Here is a 20,053-nt window from a genome sequence, read left to right on the forward strand (position 1 = left end):
ATGATTTAAATGGATTAGTTTTCCTTATTTATAGTTTCCCAATCAATAGATTCCAAAAACCAAAATAATTTCAAAATATAAATTCAAAAAAGTGGAAGGTATATATTTACTAGAGAAAGTTTCTAACTATAATATATTATTTGAATGTATTTTCAAAAAGTAATACACAGTAAGCATTTTACTCCTCTCATTATATTTGTATAATGTTTATTAGTTTTCATCAAAACGAAGCTATATTTAAATATTCCTTTTTAATTTGGTGGGCTGATTCTTCATATTTTAGGAATATTTTACTTATGTTCACAGTCCAATTTTACTATTTAACACATTAATTAATATATTATGTACACTGTGCTAAAAGATACACTGAACAAACGCCAGCAGTTATTAACAAACCCTTTAAATTAAATCTATGAAATAAATTTAGCAGCAATTACCTTAAATGATACATTTTCCCTCAATTTTAAACATAACTTTCTTCCTCAGATGTTTATTGAGATTATTATATTGTACTTGCTGTATCTAAAGACAGCAAGAGACTTAGTCAAATAAAATTAGAAAGCAAATTTTTACAAGTATTTTAATTTCTTAAAATAACACTTCACTATTAAGTGAAATTTCAGGCTAGCAGCTGCAGGCTCAGGCATAAAATGGAAGAGGGAGAGAAAAACCAAAGAAGGCCAGGAAGTTATGAGAGAAGACCTAAGCCTTTACTATGACTAAAGTTTTAACATGGAACTTTATCTTCAAATACTATTACTTAACTTGCTGTTTTTATGTCCATTAACTCTTTAGTTACCTTCTTTAATTATATAAAATTGATACTAACTTTAAAAATGCTTTAAAATCATATAATCTATAGTTTTTAGACTTCTCTTTGCTAAGAAACATCACCCTGTAACCATTTGTACTGATTATCATTTTGTTAGGGTCAGTCACAATATTCATAAACACATCGAACAAAATTAAAAAGTTAAAAATACTAAGTGTACATAAGGGTGTGGAAACAACTGGAACTTCCCTATAATGTTACTGGGACTGTAAAGTCATACAACCACCTTGGAAAACTGGCACAGTCTTCAACAAGCCAAAGCCTACTATATGTCCCAGGCTTCCCAGTTTCGGAATATACCTAAACAGAAATAAACGCTTGTGTCCACCATGATACAAGAATAATCATAGTCAAAGGAATCCCAAACTGGAAACAAACCATAAAGCCCGTCTATGCGATAATCAATAAACAAACTGCATTATATCTATACAATGGAATACTATTCAGAAATAAAGAGAACTAACTAAGATACAGAAAACAACACGATTAAATTTCAAAACCACTATGCCAACACAAAGAAACCAGACACAGAAGAGAACCTTCTTTATGATTCCATTGATATAAAGTTCAGGACAGGCAAAATCCTCTGTTACAATGGTCAGAAGTGGTTTTGGGTGGGGCGGGGTAGGTAAGTATTCTACTGAGAACCACATCCTACAATGATAGAAATGTTCCATACTGACCAGGACAGGGAATATAAATAGGTAAAAAATTCCCCCATCTAGCTGTGCACTGAAAATGAGTATATTTCCTTGTATTTAAATTATACCTCATTTTTTAAGAGGAAAAAATGTGTTATAAAAAGAAAGAAAAAAAGAACTTCAGCTTGCTTCTTAATCTTACAAAGCAGAGTTAGTATATGCATGTTCTGATTTTCCTCTTAGGGTCATTGCTTATAAAAATGAAGCAGTCAACAAGATCATACAACAGAGAACATCTTGAAGGATAGTATAGCACATATTTACAAAGAGTTCAACACCATGGCTAGCAACAGTGGAGATGAAAGGTGTTATCATATTTAGTTCTCTCAGCTGCAGTTCTTAAGAATTGGAAACATTCTAATCAGTTTCTACTAATTCTGGTATCTCTCCCTTACTCTTAAACCCCAAGGCTTCCCTATGCTGTTAGCAGCTTCACTCTTGACCCCTAACTGCTTGCTAGGTCAATCTACTAACACATCTTGTCTCTTGTCATTTCTTTCACAGTTACCTGAATAGATGCTGGCTCAATATCTCCTGCCTGTGGACATAAAAATGTCATGCAGAATCACCTCCAAGCGGGTGGAGAGTTAAAAGGACACTACAAATGAAATTAACAACAGAGAAAAATGCCAATATATCTGACTACAGGAAAATATTAAAGCCCCTATGCTTTTGAACTGTGGTGTTGGAGAAGACTCTTGAGAGTCCCTTGGACTGCAAGGAAATTCAACCACTCCATCCTAAAGGAGATCAGTCCTAGGTGTTCATTGGAAGGAATGATGCTAAAGCTGAAACTCCAATACTTTGGCCACCTCATGCGAAGAGCTGACTCATTGGAAAAGACCCTGATGCTGGGAGGGACTGGGGGCAAGAGGAGAAGGGGACGACAGAGGATGAGATGGCTGGATGGCATTACTGACTCGATGGACATGAGTGAACTCCGGGAGTTGGTGATGGAACAGGGAGGCCTGGCATGCTGTGGTTCATGGGGTCGCAAAGAGTCAGCATGACTGAGTGACTGAACTGAACAGAACTGATACATTAACAGCACCATTAACAAAAGGCAAGTAATTAACTTGAAAAAAAAAAAGTTAGACACATGTACAATAAATAGAGAAATAACAACATTTATAAAGAAATCTTACAAATCAATAAGAACAAAAGGAACACCTTACTAGATAGACTAGAAAGGCAATTGGGTAAAGCATAATTGGCAAATTCACATGTGAATGTTTAAACACTGCAGAAATTTTAAAAAAAAGTATATAACAGTTAAAACAATGAAGTAATTTTTTTTTTGCCTATAAAATGACCAAAATTAAAAGTGGCAATTATAGCTTGGACTGGCCAGTGTGACAGGGAATGGAAACAGACCAGGAGGTAATGTACAGGGGTGCAAAGAGAGATCGGGTATAGAATTCAGTTTAGCAAAACTGTACCGAAAAACCAAGAGTACCAAAAAACCCTAGATAACTATACCTTCTAACTTAGAATTTCCACACTTTTCACACAGATACTGATATTCAAGTATCATTTATAACATCAGTGCTTATACAGTTTTTAAATGAAAGCAATCTAAATGTTCAACAACAAAAAAGGATTGGTGAAATAAGTATGGTCCAGTTAAAACACCGTGTAGTGACTAAGAAATTATATCTAGAATAAAATTATTAAAAAAATAAGATGTTCTCCATGCATTTTTAATTTAAAAAAGGTTACAAAACAGTATGTACAGCAGAATTCTTTTTTTTTTTTCTTAGTGTTTAAATATGTAAAGATGACAACTGAAAAAATACTGAAGGTTTTAATAGTGCTGATCTCTGGATATCATAATGGACTTCCCTGGTAGCTCAGCGATAAAGAATTCGCGTGCAATGCCGGAGCCACAGGAGCCACAGGTTCAATCCCTGGGTTGGGAAGATCCTCCAGAGGAGGAAATGGCAACCCATTCCAGTATTCTTGCCTGGAGAATTCCAAGGACGGAGGAGTCTGGTGGGCTGAGTCCATGGGGTTGCAAAGAGTCAGACGTGACTGAAGTGACTTTGCACACAGGGCAGCTGTATATTATGATTATGAATGCTGTCGTTGCATTCTCTGCATTTTCTAAATCTTGTACAGTAATAATGATACTCATGTGTCTAAGGCACTTAGTCGTGTCCGACTCTTTGCAACCCTATGGACTGTAGCCCGACAGGGTCTTCTGTCCATGGGATTCTCCAGGCAAGAACACCAGAGTGGGTTGCCATGCCCTCCTCCAGGGGATCTCCCCAGTCTAGGGACTGAAGCTGCATCTCTTAAGTCTCCTGCAATGGCAGGCAGGTTCTTTACCATTAGAGCTACATGGAAAGTCACTCAGCAATAACAAATGTTATTTAAAACATTAATTATCTTTAAATGTCTTAAGAATTTGATAGAATTTAAAGTCAGAAGGAGCCTCTTTTTTTCCTTCTCTCATTAACAACAATGGGATACTAAAACAAGGCCATTGCCTCCTGCTGTAACCTTGCATGCCCAAAGATATTCACAGTAGAAAAACCTTCCTCCCGATACCTCCTTTTCCCTACTGCACCCAACCACCAAGCCGACACTATCTTTTCCCGATTTAAAAAATCTCCATAGTAAAATAAATTGAGCAAGGAAGTATTTTAAACCGTCAGCTTAATGGTGCACACAGGAGTTATGGTTGCTCTCAGTTCAAGGAAATTTTAATGAATAAAGTAGCTCAAAAATTAAAAAAAATTCTCAAACTATAAATGGAAAACTTGTTCAGTTTCTCAGAGCTTGTTTACTGCCAGGGGAGTCACTCAATTTAAAATTATTCACAAAGAATGACTTGTATATGACTAGATTACTCTGAGTTTGGGTAACTCATGAATATAGCTGAGAGAAAAGCAGTACAGAATGGGAGAAGAAATGTACAGCTGAGTATTTACTCTCCCTGGGTGTGAGAGTCTACATCCATAAAATTAGGGATAGGCATTAGTTAATCCAAAAATCCCTTTTGTACTCCAAGTGTCTGGTTCTAAAGATATACTTGTATCCACATAAAGTCTAAAAGAATGAAGAATTATAACCCAATAATAATGTCATTTTCCAGAAAGATATAGGTGATTTAGGAAGAAGACAAAGAAAGAGGAAGTTCATAAAAGATTTATCATTAAAACATCACAATCCTTAAAGGAGATAAAATTTGGAAAAGACATTACAAAGTCTAAACATTATCACAGGATATGATGAAATATGTGCTGAAATAACACCTGCATCAAAGTTTTCTTGGTCAAAGGAAAAAAAAGTGTTAATCATTAAGACATTTTTTACTAGAAGAAAAGAAAAAAGAGGAAGCAACGATACTTGGTCTGCATTATAGACAAAATAATCCTTTCTAAGGATACTGGGAATGAGAAACAAAAGAATGTGTAAATGGAAGGATAAAAGGATGTCACAGACAGATTTGTAAATTGTGTGTGTGTGTGTGTGTGTGTGTGTGTGCATGTCTCTACTTATATCTATATGCAGATAACCCTCAAAAGTATAACTCCACTGCAAAACCAGAGTTGGCTGAGTGTAGATACACCCCGTTCCAATCAAAACAATAGCTGTGAGCCTTTAATGGGAGTCTGCTTGCAGTTTTCTTCCTATAAGAATATTTTTAGATGTAACAGTCCTTCCTAGAAGAAAAGTAATAGACTTAACAACTTGCGGGTATCATTGCTAATATTTTACGAAGAGCAATTGAGAACTAACATTATGATGCCAGGTTTGAGATACCCTTCCACATTTTTATCCCTGCATTCTAGTAATTTCCTGAATTCTCTTTATGTAAAACAATCATTTCCTACTGGTTCATCAGACAATATGTGTTGTGGGCTTAGAAACAGGTGCATAAATGCCAGCAGTTGAAGATGATGCTATAAAGTCTTATTCCAAAAGAGCTGGCCAAGAACCATTTACACTAGAATCTCTTAAAGTGAGTACTGAGAAACGCAAATCTTGAATCTTACGTCCAATTTACAGAACAGAACCATTAGGGGTACAGCCCAGGCATCTGCAGTCTTAATAATCTCCCTAGGCGATTCCGATCTGTTTAAATTTTAAGAATCATCAGCTTGCATCAGTTTTGTGTATGACTATTTCCTAAGTAACTGGGTTACCTTTATTATTAAAATGTTTTTATTCTTCCTAAATATAACTTATAAAGCACAAACATCATGTCATTTACTTCTCATATAACATGGTTCAATAAGGACAGGGATTGTCACTCGTGTCCCATTTTAGAGCCATCACTCAGCCAGCAACTGATGGCCCATAACTCTAAACTTCATGCTCTTACAACATACAACAAATGTTAATAAAAGTTATCAAGACACTGAAGAATGCCATCTCCAACTGTGGAATCAAAGGCAATGGGAGAAACATTTATAGATTTAAGGCTATTTAAACAGCTCAAAACTCATACCCTGCTGACTGTAGATCTAAAGTCAGCTCCAACTAATAGGATGAAGATATCACGGCTTCTACGTAAGGAGGCAGTCTACAAATCATTCTGGAAACATTTCTGTATCTGTGAGTATTTACTGTTGGGCAGCACATTAGGTGCTGTAGAGAAAACAAAAACCACACTCCCTGTTCTCAGAGAATTTAGTCTAGAAAAGTTAGGAGGCTGCTGTAAACATGCAGACAGTGTTTGTACAAACACATACTTTGAATGCATCTCATCATAATCTCTAAATTCATTGATAACACCTGGAAGCATTTCCTTGCACCTTATCGGTCTCTGCTTTGGGGGGAATGTGGATTATCTCAGCAGCTGGGCATCATTTTTCATACTATTATAAGAAAAGTACATTTCCAAAGTGAGATTTCTTTGTAAGTTTCTCTGTCATCCTTGTGAAGAATCAAATGGTTTAATTATTAAGTTCTTGACAGAATATCTCAATTTTCCGAGTACCCTTAAATAATTTCCTACAAGTAATTGGGTGTTTTAACTATATATAGCTTCTTGTCACTATTCCACTAAAAATATTACAGTGTTATGTTAAATAAAGATGTATTAAACCTGAGTAATTTTCTGAGTTATTTCAACAATGATCAAAGCCAATGAGTTTGTCCTTCCATCTGGAATCCTCATTTCCTTTCTAAAAGACAAACCCGAATAAGCAAGAAGAAAATGAAATGATCGCATTAACAAAATGTATTAACAGTCGATCTCTAACCATGACCATGTCAGCAAACCACCTATCCTTTTATTTCATTCTATCTCGTAGGACCTCCATCCCTTTTAGCTTTTTCTATGATCCCAAAGGTCTATAGAGATTGGGTCCTTTTTGTGGTTTTTCCCAGAATCCCTGAAGAATTCTTAAGCCTACTCATCTGCTTACCTGTGTTCCCCTATTTCCATGGAAGAAATAACACTGGACTCTGAGAACCAGTGTGCTATGTTTAAGTCCCACTTCTGCATTTCATAAACATGTGACTAAGTCAGGCCACTTAAAGTGAGCAAGCCACTGTGGGTATCAGTTCAGTTCAGTCACTCAGTCGTGTCCGACTCTTTGCGACCCCATGAATCGCAGCACGCCAGGCCTCCCTGTCCATCACCAACTCCCAGAGTTCACTCAGACTCACGTCCATCGAGTCAGTGATGCCATCCAGCCATCTCATCCTCTGTCGTCCCCTTCTCCTCCTGCCCCCAATCCCTCCCAGCATCAGGATCTTTTCCAATGAATCAACTCTTTGCATGAGGTGGCCAAAGTACTGGAGTTTCAGCTTTAGCATCATTCCTTCCAAAGAAATCCCAGGGCTGATCTCCTTCAGAATGGACTGGTTGGATCTCCTTGCAGTCCAAGGGACTCTCAAGAGTCTTCAACACCACAGTTCAAAAACATCAATTCTTCGGTGCTCCGCTTTCTTCACAGTCCAACTCTCACATCCATACATAACCACTGGAAAACCATAGCCTTGACTAGACGGACCTTTGTTGGCAAAGTAATATCTCTGCTTTTCAATATGCCATCTAGGTTGGTCATAACTTTTCTTCCAAGGAGTAAGCGTCTTTTAATTTCATGGCTGCAGTCACCATCTGCAGTGATTTTGTGGGTATCAGGTGAGATTAAAACATGAGAAACCATTTTTTAATATTAAGAGCTCTACAAATGTGAAAATGGAAATGCAATCAAACATTTCCCCAAATACCAACAGAACATTGGTGGTTTCCTATAGACATGTGTAATAAAAGAAGACCTGTAATGGTCTAGTCCATCTGATGGGTAGATGGAGCTTCTGGTATGCTGTAAAGCCGCAGTAGAATGAAAAAGAGATGGCAGTCACCTTTCCTACTGGCTATGCCCAGGACATTTGGGAGACCTCCCTCTAGTGTTGGTAAGAACGAAAGGTAGGCAGGGTGAATTTTAAAGCCTGAGGCAGCACAATGGATTTGATGCCTCCTTTAGACACTGTTTTCTTTGTAGACAATAAGACAACATCCTCTCCCAAACAGCAGACATTCAATAAGCACTTGTTGATTGATTGGTCTCTGCATTCTTGGCACTCACTGGAACAGTGATTAGCCAGCAGAGACTGTAAAAACACCCACATTTTGGTAATAACCTAAATATCTGCATACTGTGAATGAGGAGGCTGAACGAAAAAATTATGTGAAAACAGAAAGTCAGCTCCCTACATCTCTCTCCTTTATCATTTTCTCTTGGCAGAAGCAGGACTTTTAACAGTGGTATATCTGGGCATCTTAAGGCATATGAAGGATGGAGCACTGCCCTGCTCCTGGGGGGGCTTTTGGTCTCTATATATGCTGTCCAATGAATCAATCAGTGATGCTGTTCATCACTCAAGTATGTGCTCCTCTCTGGCAGCTCCCAGCCTGTGCCTAGTGAGCAAAGCACAGTGTTTTACAGCTAAACTAAAAATCAGATCTCTTCTATACTGCTTTTCCCCAAGGCTGGCAAAAAAATATATTTTTGTTGTTTGATGGCTGCATGTCTAAGAACACACACACACACACAGAGTCATTCATTTGGTGGTCGGGCCCAATTGGCTGGGATGACTAAGAAAAACTACATTTGCAACCATTTGTTTAAAAAAAAAATAGCACAAGTGGAGTGAAATTGGTGTTTTCTGCTCAGGTTATCTGCCAGGTTAAGAATGCCTTCCTCCCTGCTTTTTAGAAAGCAGGGTGGGGATCAAGTATAGATATAAATTCCTATTAAACATTTATTTTAAGAAACAGACTAGCTATATTTTAAAAACAAGTGATGAAATTACAGTTGCTGAGCATTTTTATTTGATTTAGTATTCTAAGATGCTCATGTTCTATTTAAATGCTAGACTTTTGGCATTTGGCTATGGCATAAGCATCAGAATGGCCACAAGAAAATAACATAGAGATTCTGGGCCAGGAAATACTGTTTCTCTTGCCTAAACCTTTTTCAGCTGTAGTATAGCCAGGTACACATGGCTTTGTGTTTGCTGACATTTTCAGGGACTAGTTGGGGAAAAAAAGGTGGAATTTTTTTTTTCCTAAATCTCTCCTCCTTATCAAAGCCCTCTCAGTCCTACCGTGTCTTAATGAGTCCTAATTTAAATTTTAAAAGAATTTTGGAAAAGGTAACAATACAAAACAAGGTCCAACAGTAACACACATCAATAGCCTTGGCAGTTAAACCCTGATGCAGGTTTCCTGGTTTAATTCCTATGTAGACAAAGGGCATAAAAATTATTGGTTTTCTGCATTATATTCTCTTGTTAATATCTGTGACATCCTTTTTTTGGGTTAATCAGACACCAGGAAAGGAGATCACCTTCAACCCCTTGCCTTCCCTTAAGGAATCCACCATATCAATCTAGCAGGATAAGAGGACAATCTGTTTTAAAAGACTTTGAGGATAGTTGTTTTCAAAACTAACCTCTGTCTTTCCTGTTTTTTTTTCCCCCTTAATTGGGTACAGAGCAGAGAGGACCCACTTGGAGAGAGGTTAATCTATTACTTGAACAGCAGCAGCCATTTATCAAGTCTTGTGATAAATGATTACATAAAGGGTCTAGGCCTCACAAAAACCTTATGGAGTAGATATCACAGGTCCTATTTTACTCTTGAAGAAACTGAGACTCAAAGAGGTTTGGAAACTTGTCCAAAGTCAGTTAGTTAGTGAACACAAAGATATCAAAAAATAAATCCTTTATAGTCTTGCTTGGGAACTCCTAGAGAAACCACCTGCCAAGGCAGGTTAGGCACAATAGAGGTGGATTTAAACCCCGCGTCGGGGAGATCCCCTGGAGGAGGGCATGGCAACCCACTCCAGTATCCCTGCCTGGAGAATCCCATGGACAGAGGAGCCTGGCAGGCTGCTGCAAAGACTCGGACATGAGTGAAGTAACAGCACACATGCACACACGTGTGGCGTTAGTTTAAGTGTAATGAGTGCAATGTCAGCAAATAAACTGGAATGAAAATGCTGTTATAAAGTCAGAGGAACAAATGAATCTTTACGAAAAATGTAGCTAAGACTCAAACTTCGAAGCATTTACCACCCTTTATGAATGTTCCTTTAGCTTATAGTCTGAATAGAAATGAGTAGGAAAAAATGCTTAAATTTATTATGTGCTCATATAACACCATGTACATATAATCTACACAATTTTTTTAAAGGTTTTATATTAAGAAACCATAATTAAAATTAGGATAAATGCTTAGTTTATTAATTGTCAGTCTTTTCTCTGTACCTTGCCTTCAGAACTATACAATTTAATTTAACTATTTACAGAGGTATTTCTTTCATCTCATGAGAATATAATCACATAATCCCATACATTGCAACTGTTTCCTTTTAATTGTAAATCATGGCTGTACTTGAAAATTAGTCTATTATCACAGGAGATCTATCAATTTGATGGGGAATGTATTTGCCAACTAGAATGAAAAAAAGTTAATAAACATTAATAAGCATCTTAAATCAATCATTCCTTTACTCTTGATGTGCTGGTGGATATCAAGATTAATAAATCAGTCCAGACGAATCAAGGGAGGCACACAGAGAGGCAGCTTGATGCCACGTGTAGTTAAGAAGAAAGATGCTTAAAAACAAATTGGAAGATAAGGATGAGGCACTAAACCTGCAGTGAAATGATTTGTAAATTAAACAAAATAAATCTAGATAGTCATCCACATTGGTTCCTTATGTACCACTGGTGATAAAAGCTGGAGGAGAAAACAAAATGCTCGGTCAGGATAAATCATAACTGTTGGCAGCACACTGTGCAAGTTAAGAACACGGACTTCAGAGTGGGCCTGCTCCGGTTTCAATCCAGGCCCCACAACGTCTGTTTTGTCACTTTGTCATCTCTTAACCTTCCTGTGCTTTAATTTCTCTAAGTGTAGAAGGGAAGTTAGTATTATCTGTCTCACAAAGTTGAATTAAATGAGTTGATATTTTGTTAAGGGCTTAGAATAGCATCCAACATACAATAAGCAATGAGTGATTATTAAATAAATGATATCACTGGCTACTTGCTATCACTTTACATAGCCCTAGTAAAGTGTTCTAGGGCTTTCTCTGTACAACCACTTTACTGAGGAGAACTGGGAGAGTAAAACACCCCTGCAATATTTTAGTCATTTTCTTGCTATTAACACAGAGTTGAATTGATTTCTTGGGTAGAAATTAAAATTTTTGTTTATCATATTAAAAATAAAAACTCATCATGGTATGTTTAAAACAAATATTACCGAGGCAAGCATTTTGTTACTGGCAAATACAGACAGACTGTTGTTATACAAATACAGTCATTACAAAGGCACCCAGATAATCAATATCTTGTATATCTACTGAAATACAAAGCTTTTGTATAAACACACTTATCAGAAACCCATCAGCAGTGATCTACTTTTGATTACTATATGACAAATGGTCCAGAGAAGCATCAAAATTCTATTATCTCATTTAGGACAAGTCTCAAGAAAAAGAATGAGTGGGGAAGCCAGATACATTATTTGCATATACAACAGCATGTCCAATTAACCACTTTGCTGACAGAGATTCATTTATTATTCATCTTATTCCAGCATATGTTAATACTTTGAGAGTAGACATGAAAAAATGACTGATACAGCACATTGAATTTTGGAAATGTTAAGTAAGGACTTCAAGGAAGTGCATAGCTTAGAGTGTTGAGAAATATTCTGTTATTTCAATTTTGGAAAGATGTAATATAGAGAATTATTAATTTACAGTGAGTATCTAGGCTCAAAGAGTCTAAAATGGCAAGACTTTCAGAAATCAATATGAAATATAAAATATGTAGACTACTAAATAGTGTTCTGCAAAGCAACTACAAAGTTTAATTTCTATAATATACCTTCCAGATAAAAATCACCAGAGGCATTTAAACTAGTCATGCGTTGGTATTATTTCTCTATACCAGCTTGTAATATAACTTATAATTGAAAAGTATAACTACATATAAAATGACATAGATATGAACGAGAGCATTTTTCTTAAAATATCCAAAAGAGAAGTTCCTCAGGAAAATGACATATTTCTTTAAAAGGTCCTGCTGCTTACCCAAATAAAAGTGCTAATTGAATAGTATATGAGTACCAGGACAGTGAGTTTCCATTTTTGCCCTAAATGCATTTTTAGAACATCATCACAATCACTCATAACAATGTGCTTCATGCTGTGGAACTACATGGATAATGCAATCTTAATGTAAAATTAAGATGAATTAATGTAAAATTAAAATGAATTCAAAACCATTTCAGCGTTAAGAAGCATCAGAAATACCACTTTTCTTTTCTAGCAGTTCTGAATCTTGTAGTCATGATGACTAAATGGTAACTAATAGCCAAGACAGACTGAACCACATAAATAATTACATGCACCAAAGTTAGTCCAATGGCAACTCAAACAATCAAAATAACTGTCAGAAGTAGTGTCCAAGTTAGTGATGTCACTGCCTGTATTCTACCACACATGAAAAATCACTGCCTTATCATTTATTAAAAAGGTCTATTTCTTTCTCAATGATCATTTTCCAAGATATAGCATAATACTTATTCATCAATTTAGTTACATGGGAAAACAAGTCACCAAATATGTACATGAACACAAAGTCCATAACCTTGCTTTTAAAAACTGTGGGTCACATTATATAATACATTTATACTGGAGATCCCATAGCCAAAAAAGATCTAATATACTGAGTTTTGCAATGAAAATGTCTACAAGATTCATAGAAGCTTCATGTAAAACGTAATATGTACATAACCAAGTATCTTGACTGCACACTGGAGAAAAACCTTTCTACCTCAGTTCCAATTCAAAAATCCACAGATATTAAGTTCATACAATAGACATAGTAGGTTCTTCTTGGCTGCCTGTATAGCTAGTGATTAAAAGGAAGTTTGTCCAGGAATCATCATTTTAGTCATAAAGTGTTTTATCATTATTACATGGCTAATATTACATTATTTATCACTGCCTGAGTATAGTGCTTTATGCTGAACTTTATAATGGTCCTTATTTTTTAATCCATCCCCCCTTACTATTACTTTTCAGCTAAATATCAAAATGCAATATTAAGTAAAAGTTCTTCTACCTGAATGGAAACATAAATTTCATATCTATACTCACCTGAAATTCTTAACAACTATTTGAGTTAACTATCTTTTTTGATTAACTTTATTCTTGATGAGGGAGAAGGCAATGGCACCCCACTCCAGTACTCTTGCCTGGAGAATCCCATGGATGGAGGAGCCTGGTGGGCTGCAGTCCATGGGGTCGTTAAGAGTCGGACACGACTGAGCGACTTCACTTTCACTTTTCACTTTCATGCATTGGAGAAGGAAAGGGCAACCCACTCCAGTGTTCTTGCCTGGAGAATCCCAGGGACGAGGGAGCCTGCTGGGCTGCTGTCTACGGGGTCTCACAGAGTTGGACACGACTGAAGCGATGCAGCAACAGCAGCATTCTTGATGAAGAAACAATTTTTTGTTGCTTTTTTGAAGTAATGACTTGGAAAATGATGAGAGTGAGACAAAACTCAGGTTTTCTAAATTCGCATGCCATATTCTTTTCAAAATCCTGCCTCTTAACATATTGGAGTGAGAAAGCAAAAAGTACTGGGGCTACTTAATTAAGTGACCCTGGAAGAATCTTCACCTCTCTAAATCTGTCTTCTTGTCAGCAAATGGTGATCATAAGTCCTGCTAGGGTTATGATGATGATTAAACGACACACTTTACATGAGGGCTCTGTGGAAATATATACATAAAATCCAGCTATTTTTACCAAGTTCTGTCAAAAGCTTGATGGAATTGTTATTTGATCAACACTGAAAAAACTCTTGCATTTTGTGAGGGAATATAATGTTTTAAAAAGCTATTATTGATTTTGGTGTGGAGAAATACTCTTCACCCTACACAGCCCAAAAAAGAACTCAGCTAAAAGACCACGTGAAAGGAAGCAGGTGCTTTTCTAAGAGATATTCTGTAGGACCTTAGTTGACAGGCAAGTAAGTACTCAGCAAGTTACCCTGAGCCTGACCCGCACATCAGGCTCCTGTGCAGCTAAAAAAGGCACCTCTACCTAATGAGGACAACTGGATGGCTTAAGGAGTCTGTATACAATCTTTGCAAAAATATCTCCAGTTACAGCATGTTTACAATCAATGAAGTTCTGGGAAAAGGCAAGAGTATGAGGATTTTAAGAGATCCTTATTGCCAAAAGAATCTTAAGACCTCAAAGTTGAAAAGGATCTTGTCCAATTAAAAAAAAAAAAGCATATGAATGACAAAACAATATAAAATGCCACTCTCAACATTACTATTGAGATCCTTAACACCTCTAGAAACAATTATGTCTTTCATTAAAAGAAGGCACACAATGGAGTGTAAATGAGGCACTGATAGCTGACTGTATAAAGATGGTTTTCTTTATAGGAATTAAGTTCAGTTGCTGTATTCTGTTCTCAAGGACCAAGGTTCAAACTGTCTTAGGTTATCCAGTGTTCAGGAAAAACTGGATAAACGAGTAGAGCCCCTCCTCACTGCTGGAGCACAGGCTTCTGGGAAGAGTATTCTAAACAAGGAGGAAGATGAGTTAGAAGATGAGGGTTCTACTTCCAACTCTGTTACCAATTTGCTTTGATTCTATGAATTCAGTTCATTCACATTATTTACAGCTCTATTGTCACATCTATAAAATGAGAGGAATGTGCTCCCCAAACTTTAGAGCTGGGAGAGAAGTGAGGTTCAAAGCTGTGATTGAATTCCAGAAGTCACACATTTACACACATTACTGGTTGAATCAGAACCAGAATTCCTGATTTCAAGATCTGGTTTTTCCTACTACATATGTATTCGCTCTGAAATCTCTTACAATTTTTTAAAAGTGTATTTTATCATGGTAAGAACACTTAACATGAGGTTTACCCTCTTAGGAAAATTTTAAGCGTACAATACAGTATTGTTAATTGTAGTCACAATGTTGTACAGAAGATCTGTAGAACTTACTCGTCTTGTGTAATTGATACTTTATGCCTGTTGACTAGAAACTACTTCATTTCCTCTTTTCTCCAGCCCTAGGAACCACCATTCTGTCCTCTAATTCTATGGATTTGATTGTTTTAGATGTTTCATATAAGTGGAATCATGCAGCATTTTTCTTTCTAAGACTGGCTTATTTCACTCAGCGTAACACCCTCAAAGTTTATCCATGTTGCAACATACTACAGAATATCCTTCTTTTTTAAGGTTGAATGCATATTCCACGTTTTCTTTATATATTCAATCCAAATCACAGTATGATATCACCTAACACCTGTTAAGATGGCTGTTATCAAAAAGACAAATTTTGACAAAGAGGTGAAACTGGAACCCATATACACTATGAGTAGGAATACAAAATGCTACAGCTACTGTGAAAAATAGTATGGGTGTTAATCAAAAAATTATAAATACAACCATTGTTTGATCCAGCAACCCCATTTCTATCTATTTATCAAAAACAATTGAAATTAGGATTCTGCAGATGTCATCACTCCCATGTTACTGTAACATCCTTCACAATATCAAAATGTAGAAACAAATTTTTTTTAACAAACATTTTTTGGGGGCCTATTATCATCTGAGCACTTAACAAATCCATGGTCCTATTTATTCTTCATGGAGATGTAACTCATTGTATTTTCATTTTATAGGTTGAAAAATTGCACTCAATATGCCAGCAAATTTGGAAAACTCAGCAGTGGCCACAGGACTGGAAAAGGTCCGTTTTCATTCCAATCCCAAAGAAAGGCAATGCCAAAGAATGCTCAAACTACCGCACAATTGCACTCATCTCACACGCTAGCAAAGTAATGCTCAAAATTCTCCAAGCCAGACTTCAACAGTACGTGAGCTGTGAAATTCCAGATATTCAAGCTGGATTTAGAAAAGGCAGAGGAAACAGAGATCAAATTGCCAACATCTGCTGGATCATTGAAAAAGCAAAAGAGTTCCAGAAACACATCTATTTCTGATTTATTGACTATGCCAAAGCCTTTGACTGTGTGGATCAGAACAGACTGGAAAATTCTTCAAGAGATGGGAATACCAGACCACCTGACCTGCCTCTTGAGAAATCTGTATGCAGGTCAGGAAGCAACAGGTAGAACTGGACATGGAACAACAGACTAGTTCCAAATTGGGAAAAGAGTACGTCAAGGATGTATATGATCACCCTGCTTATTTAACTTATATGCAGAGTACATCATGAGAAATGCTGGGCTGGAGGAAGCACAAGCTGGAATCAAGATTGCCGGGAGAAATATCAATAACCTCAGATTCGCAGATGACACCACCCTTATGGCAGTAAGCGAAGAAGAACTAAAGAGCCTCTTGATGAAAGTGAAAGAGAAGAGTGAAAAAGTTGGCTTAAGGCTCAATATTCAGAAAACGAAGATCATGGCATCTGGCAAATAGATAGGGAAACAGTGTCAGACTTTATTTTTTTGAGCTCCAAAATCATTGCAGATGGTGACTGCAGCAATGAAATTAAAAGATGCTTACTCCTTGGAAGAAAAGTTATGACCAACCTAGACAGCATATTAAAGATCAGAGACATTACTTTGCCAACAAAGGTCCATCTAGTCAAAACTATGGTTTTTACAGTAGTCATATATGAATGTGAGAGTTGGACTATGAAGAAAGCTGAGCACCAAAGAATTGATGTTTTTGAACTGTGGTGTTGGGAAAGACTCTTGAGAGTCCTTTGGACTGCAAGGAGATCCAACCAGTCCATCCTAAAGGAAATCAGTCCTGAATATTCTTTGGAAGGACTGATGTTGAAGCTGAAACTCCAATACTTTGGCCACTTGATATGAAGAACTGACTCATTGGAAAAGACCCTGATGCTGGGAAAGATTGAAGGCGTGAGGAGAAGGGGACGACAGAGGATGAGATGGCTGGATGGCATCACTGACTCAATGGACATGAATTTTGAGTAAGCTCCAGGAGTTAGTAATGGACAAGGAGGCCTGGCGTGCTGCAGTCCACGGGGTCACAAAGAATCGGACTCGACTGAGGGACTGAACTGAAGTGAGGTTGAGAAAACAGTCTTAGGGAGGATAAGGAAGTTAGTGAATTTATATAAGGTGAGAAATTGGCAGTGGCCAAATTTTCACATAGATAATGATTTTGAGAATTATCTTCACCAGACCGAGCTGCCTCAACTACTTTTGTTAATACATTAGTGTGAACTTAAATCAGTGAATCCCCTGCCTTAAATACATTTGCAAAATAAGCCTTATTTCTATTTGAAAAATAAAAAGCTCTGTTTTTGTTAGAGGAAATATATGCAGCTACTTGGTGGAAAGCAATTGTGTAAGGAGCTCTTTCTGGAACATTAACATTAAAGGATAATGCAAAGTGATGTAGCTAAAATTCACTATGTTGATGTTTTCATCAGATCATTTCATGTTGAGCCCTGGATGATTTCTACATATACATAAAGTTTATAGCTTCTGTATTTATGCTCAGAGGCTATTTGTTTTTAAAGGGCAAGTTTGTTTAAAGATGAACCCTTTCTAACAATAGCTTGCTGTATTTTTGGAACTAAATTGCAAAAATTTTTGATAGTCATGATTGGGTATATTAGTTCCTCCTCTCTCCCCTCTGCTACCAATGTCCCCCTTGTTACCTGACCTGTCATGATATTTGGTGCACAAACACAAAAACATGCACATATTACCAAATGAATGAATGGAAGAAATCAATATATTAAAGTTAAGGGCAACTGAGACACTAGAGTCTTGGACTACTTGGGCCATAATTAATTCAAGGATTCTTCCAGGAGGATTAGCTGAGAAGCTTGTCTAAAATATCATGGCAGAGATCCACACTTTTGTCCAAGAAGCCAAAATAAGGAACAAATGTGGGGTAGGTTTACCTACTTTAGCAGAATATTCATAGCTAAAAGTGTTCTGAGTTACACATATGAATCAATTACCAGGAAAGCAAAATTATTCTTCAACACAGTAAAGTCAAGTATATTTTGAAAGGTGTTGTTAACTCTCTTGGTTGCTAGACAAAAGAGCAAAGGGATCACTCTATCATACAGCACCCTCCCGACTGTGAGGAAGACAAAAACCTCCTCAGAATCAATGAAGTGATCCATGAGACACCTGGCAGATGCCATCAGCCTCTCTCACAGTATCCACTATCGTTAATACATGCTGGCAGCAAGATGTGAAGTCCTGATCCTTGATAATGATTTCTACTCCAAGAGATTAACCATGAAAGCACATGGAGGACCCTCTCAGTTCAAGTTTCAAAAGCTCTGAGCTCATGCAATTGCTCTGGGCTATGGGCTGTGCAGAGTTGATTCTAATTCCTCTTTGACTCCAACTAGAGACTTGGCTGTATATTTCGGTACCCCTGTGGTGTGCCTCAGTATCCCTACAAGGAAAAGGGTATTCAAACTGCCTCCAAAAGCGCCCATACTTTTTAGAAGTTTAGTGTGTGTATGAAAGTGCTTCTGAAAGAGAAATGTTATCAATTTAAGATACAATTATTTTCCTTATAGAAGCGCATTGGGCTACCTCAATTATAAACCACACTTTTTAAAATCTGTTAACATTCCCTTCTGGGAAAGCCCTTTAATAGTATAAGCTAATCATGGCGGTAAAATTTCCGGAGCTCATACTAGTGGGAGGAGAACGGCTGGCGCTGCTATGTTCATTCCTATGATGGTTTTCTCTTTCCTTTATCTCCTGAAATTATTGAGATGCTCTAAGCTTATTTTTGAAAGTATGCAGAGGTACTTAGGAAATCCAGGAGCAGAGATAAAAACCTGAGCATCGTACTGACATCATTCTATGCTCAGCACATATGGCACCTCACTAAAGCAATACCAACTGAACACACTGGCTTATTCTGAACTCTTGCTGGCTTTCAGTAGCAGTCTTAATTACAAGCAGGCTTGCTTTTTATCATTTACAGTCACATAGTTCTCCATTTATTTGACTAGGAAAATTGAGTTTTTCTGTGGAGGTATTTTCAACCTTTATATATTTAAGTACATGCAAAATAAAATAGGATCTTGCAGTGATCTCAAAACCCGCTTCTCATATTCATTAAAAAAAATCCTCATCATAATCTCTGCAACTGGGTCAGCTTGCACAAAGATGCTCAGGGTAGCGATGAGTGCTTTCAGCACCCCGCAATCCTTGTAAGTGACACCTCGTAATAGTGCAAATGAAGCATGGCATGATGAGAAAATGAAGAAGAATGGACCTGGACAGTCAACCCAGCAGTTTTCAAAACACAGAGAGGAGACTCAATTTTGTTCCCTTGAATACACCACACATGATTTTTCTTTTACACGTTTGAGCACATGCATGCTTTCCCTGTTATGAGAAAAATGTCTCATGATTCCACAAAATCCTATTATAAGCAAACAGGGTAGCTCGTGTGTTCATCTATATATGTATATTTGCCATAGTCTCAATTTTTGAGCCAAACTTCATTTACACCTGCCTTGATTTTCAGCCAGGAGTTTATCATATTGTCACTCACCTTTGTGCTTTTCCTTCACCCTCATCTATGAGGCTCAGAGATTATTTCCTTGTGGGCTCTCTCTCTAATTAGCTGAATATTCAGAGAGTTTATTGACCCAACAAATTCAACATCACCTCTTTCTTATTAGGTTTCTTTTAAGCCATCACCCTACCTGCTCTGCTCTCAGCCTCTCTGCATCCCCACCTCAGTCGCGTCTCCACCTCACTCCTGTCTCTCCATCTTCCACCCTCAGAGGCTTATTTCATCCTTAACATGCCTCAGTTGTTCTCTAGACAAGAGTTTACCCCTCGTTCAAGGGAGAGAAGAGAGAAAGTACGAAAAACCCACAGCTGCTTTTATTTGGTGGAGGTTGGCTACTGACTGTAAGTTTGCTACCCTGATTAAAAAAGGAAAAAAAAAAAAAAAAAGAATATCAGAAAGCTTCTTCCAAAAGTATGTGTGAGAAGGGTGTGA

General features: G+C 37.1%; 1 protein-coding gene across 22 annotated transcripts in view; it reads right to left on the bottom strand.

Annotated features, from left to right (window-relative positions):
* Positions 1–20,053, bottom strand: part of NRXN1 (neurexin 1) — a 1,252,733-nt gene that overhangs the window by 468,051 nt on the left and 764,629 nt on the right.

Source organism: Bos taurus, chromosome 11, assembly GCF_002263795.3.
Source record: "Bos taurus isolate L1 Dominette 01449 registration number 42190680 breed Hereford chromosome 11, ARS-UCD2.0, whole genome shotgun sequence".
Taxonomy (NCBI): Eukaryota; Metazoa; Chordata; class Mammalia; order Artiodactyla; family Bovidae; genus Bos; species Bos taurus.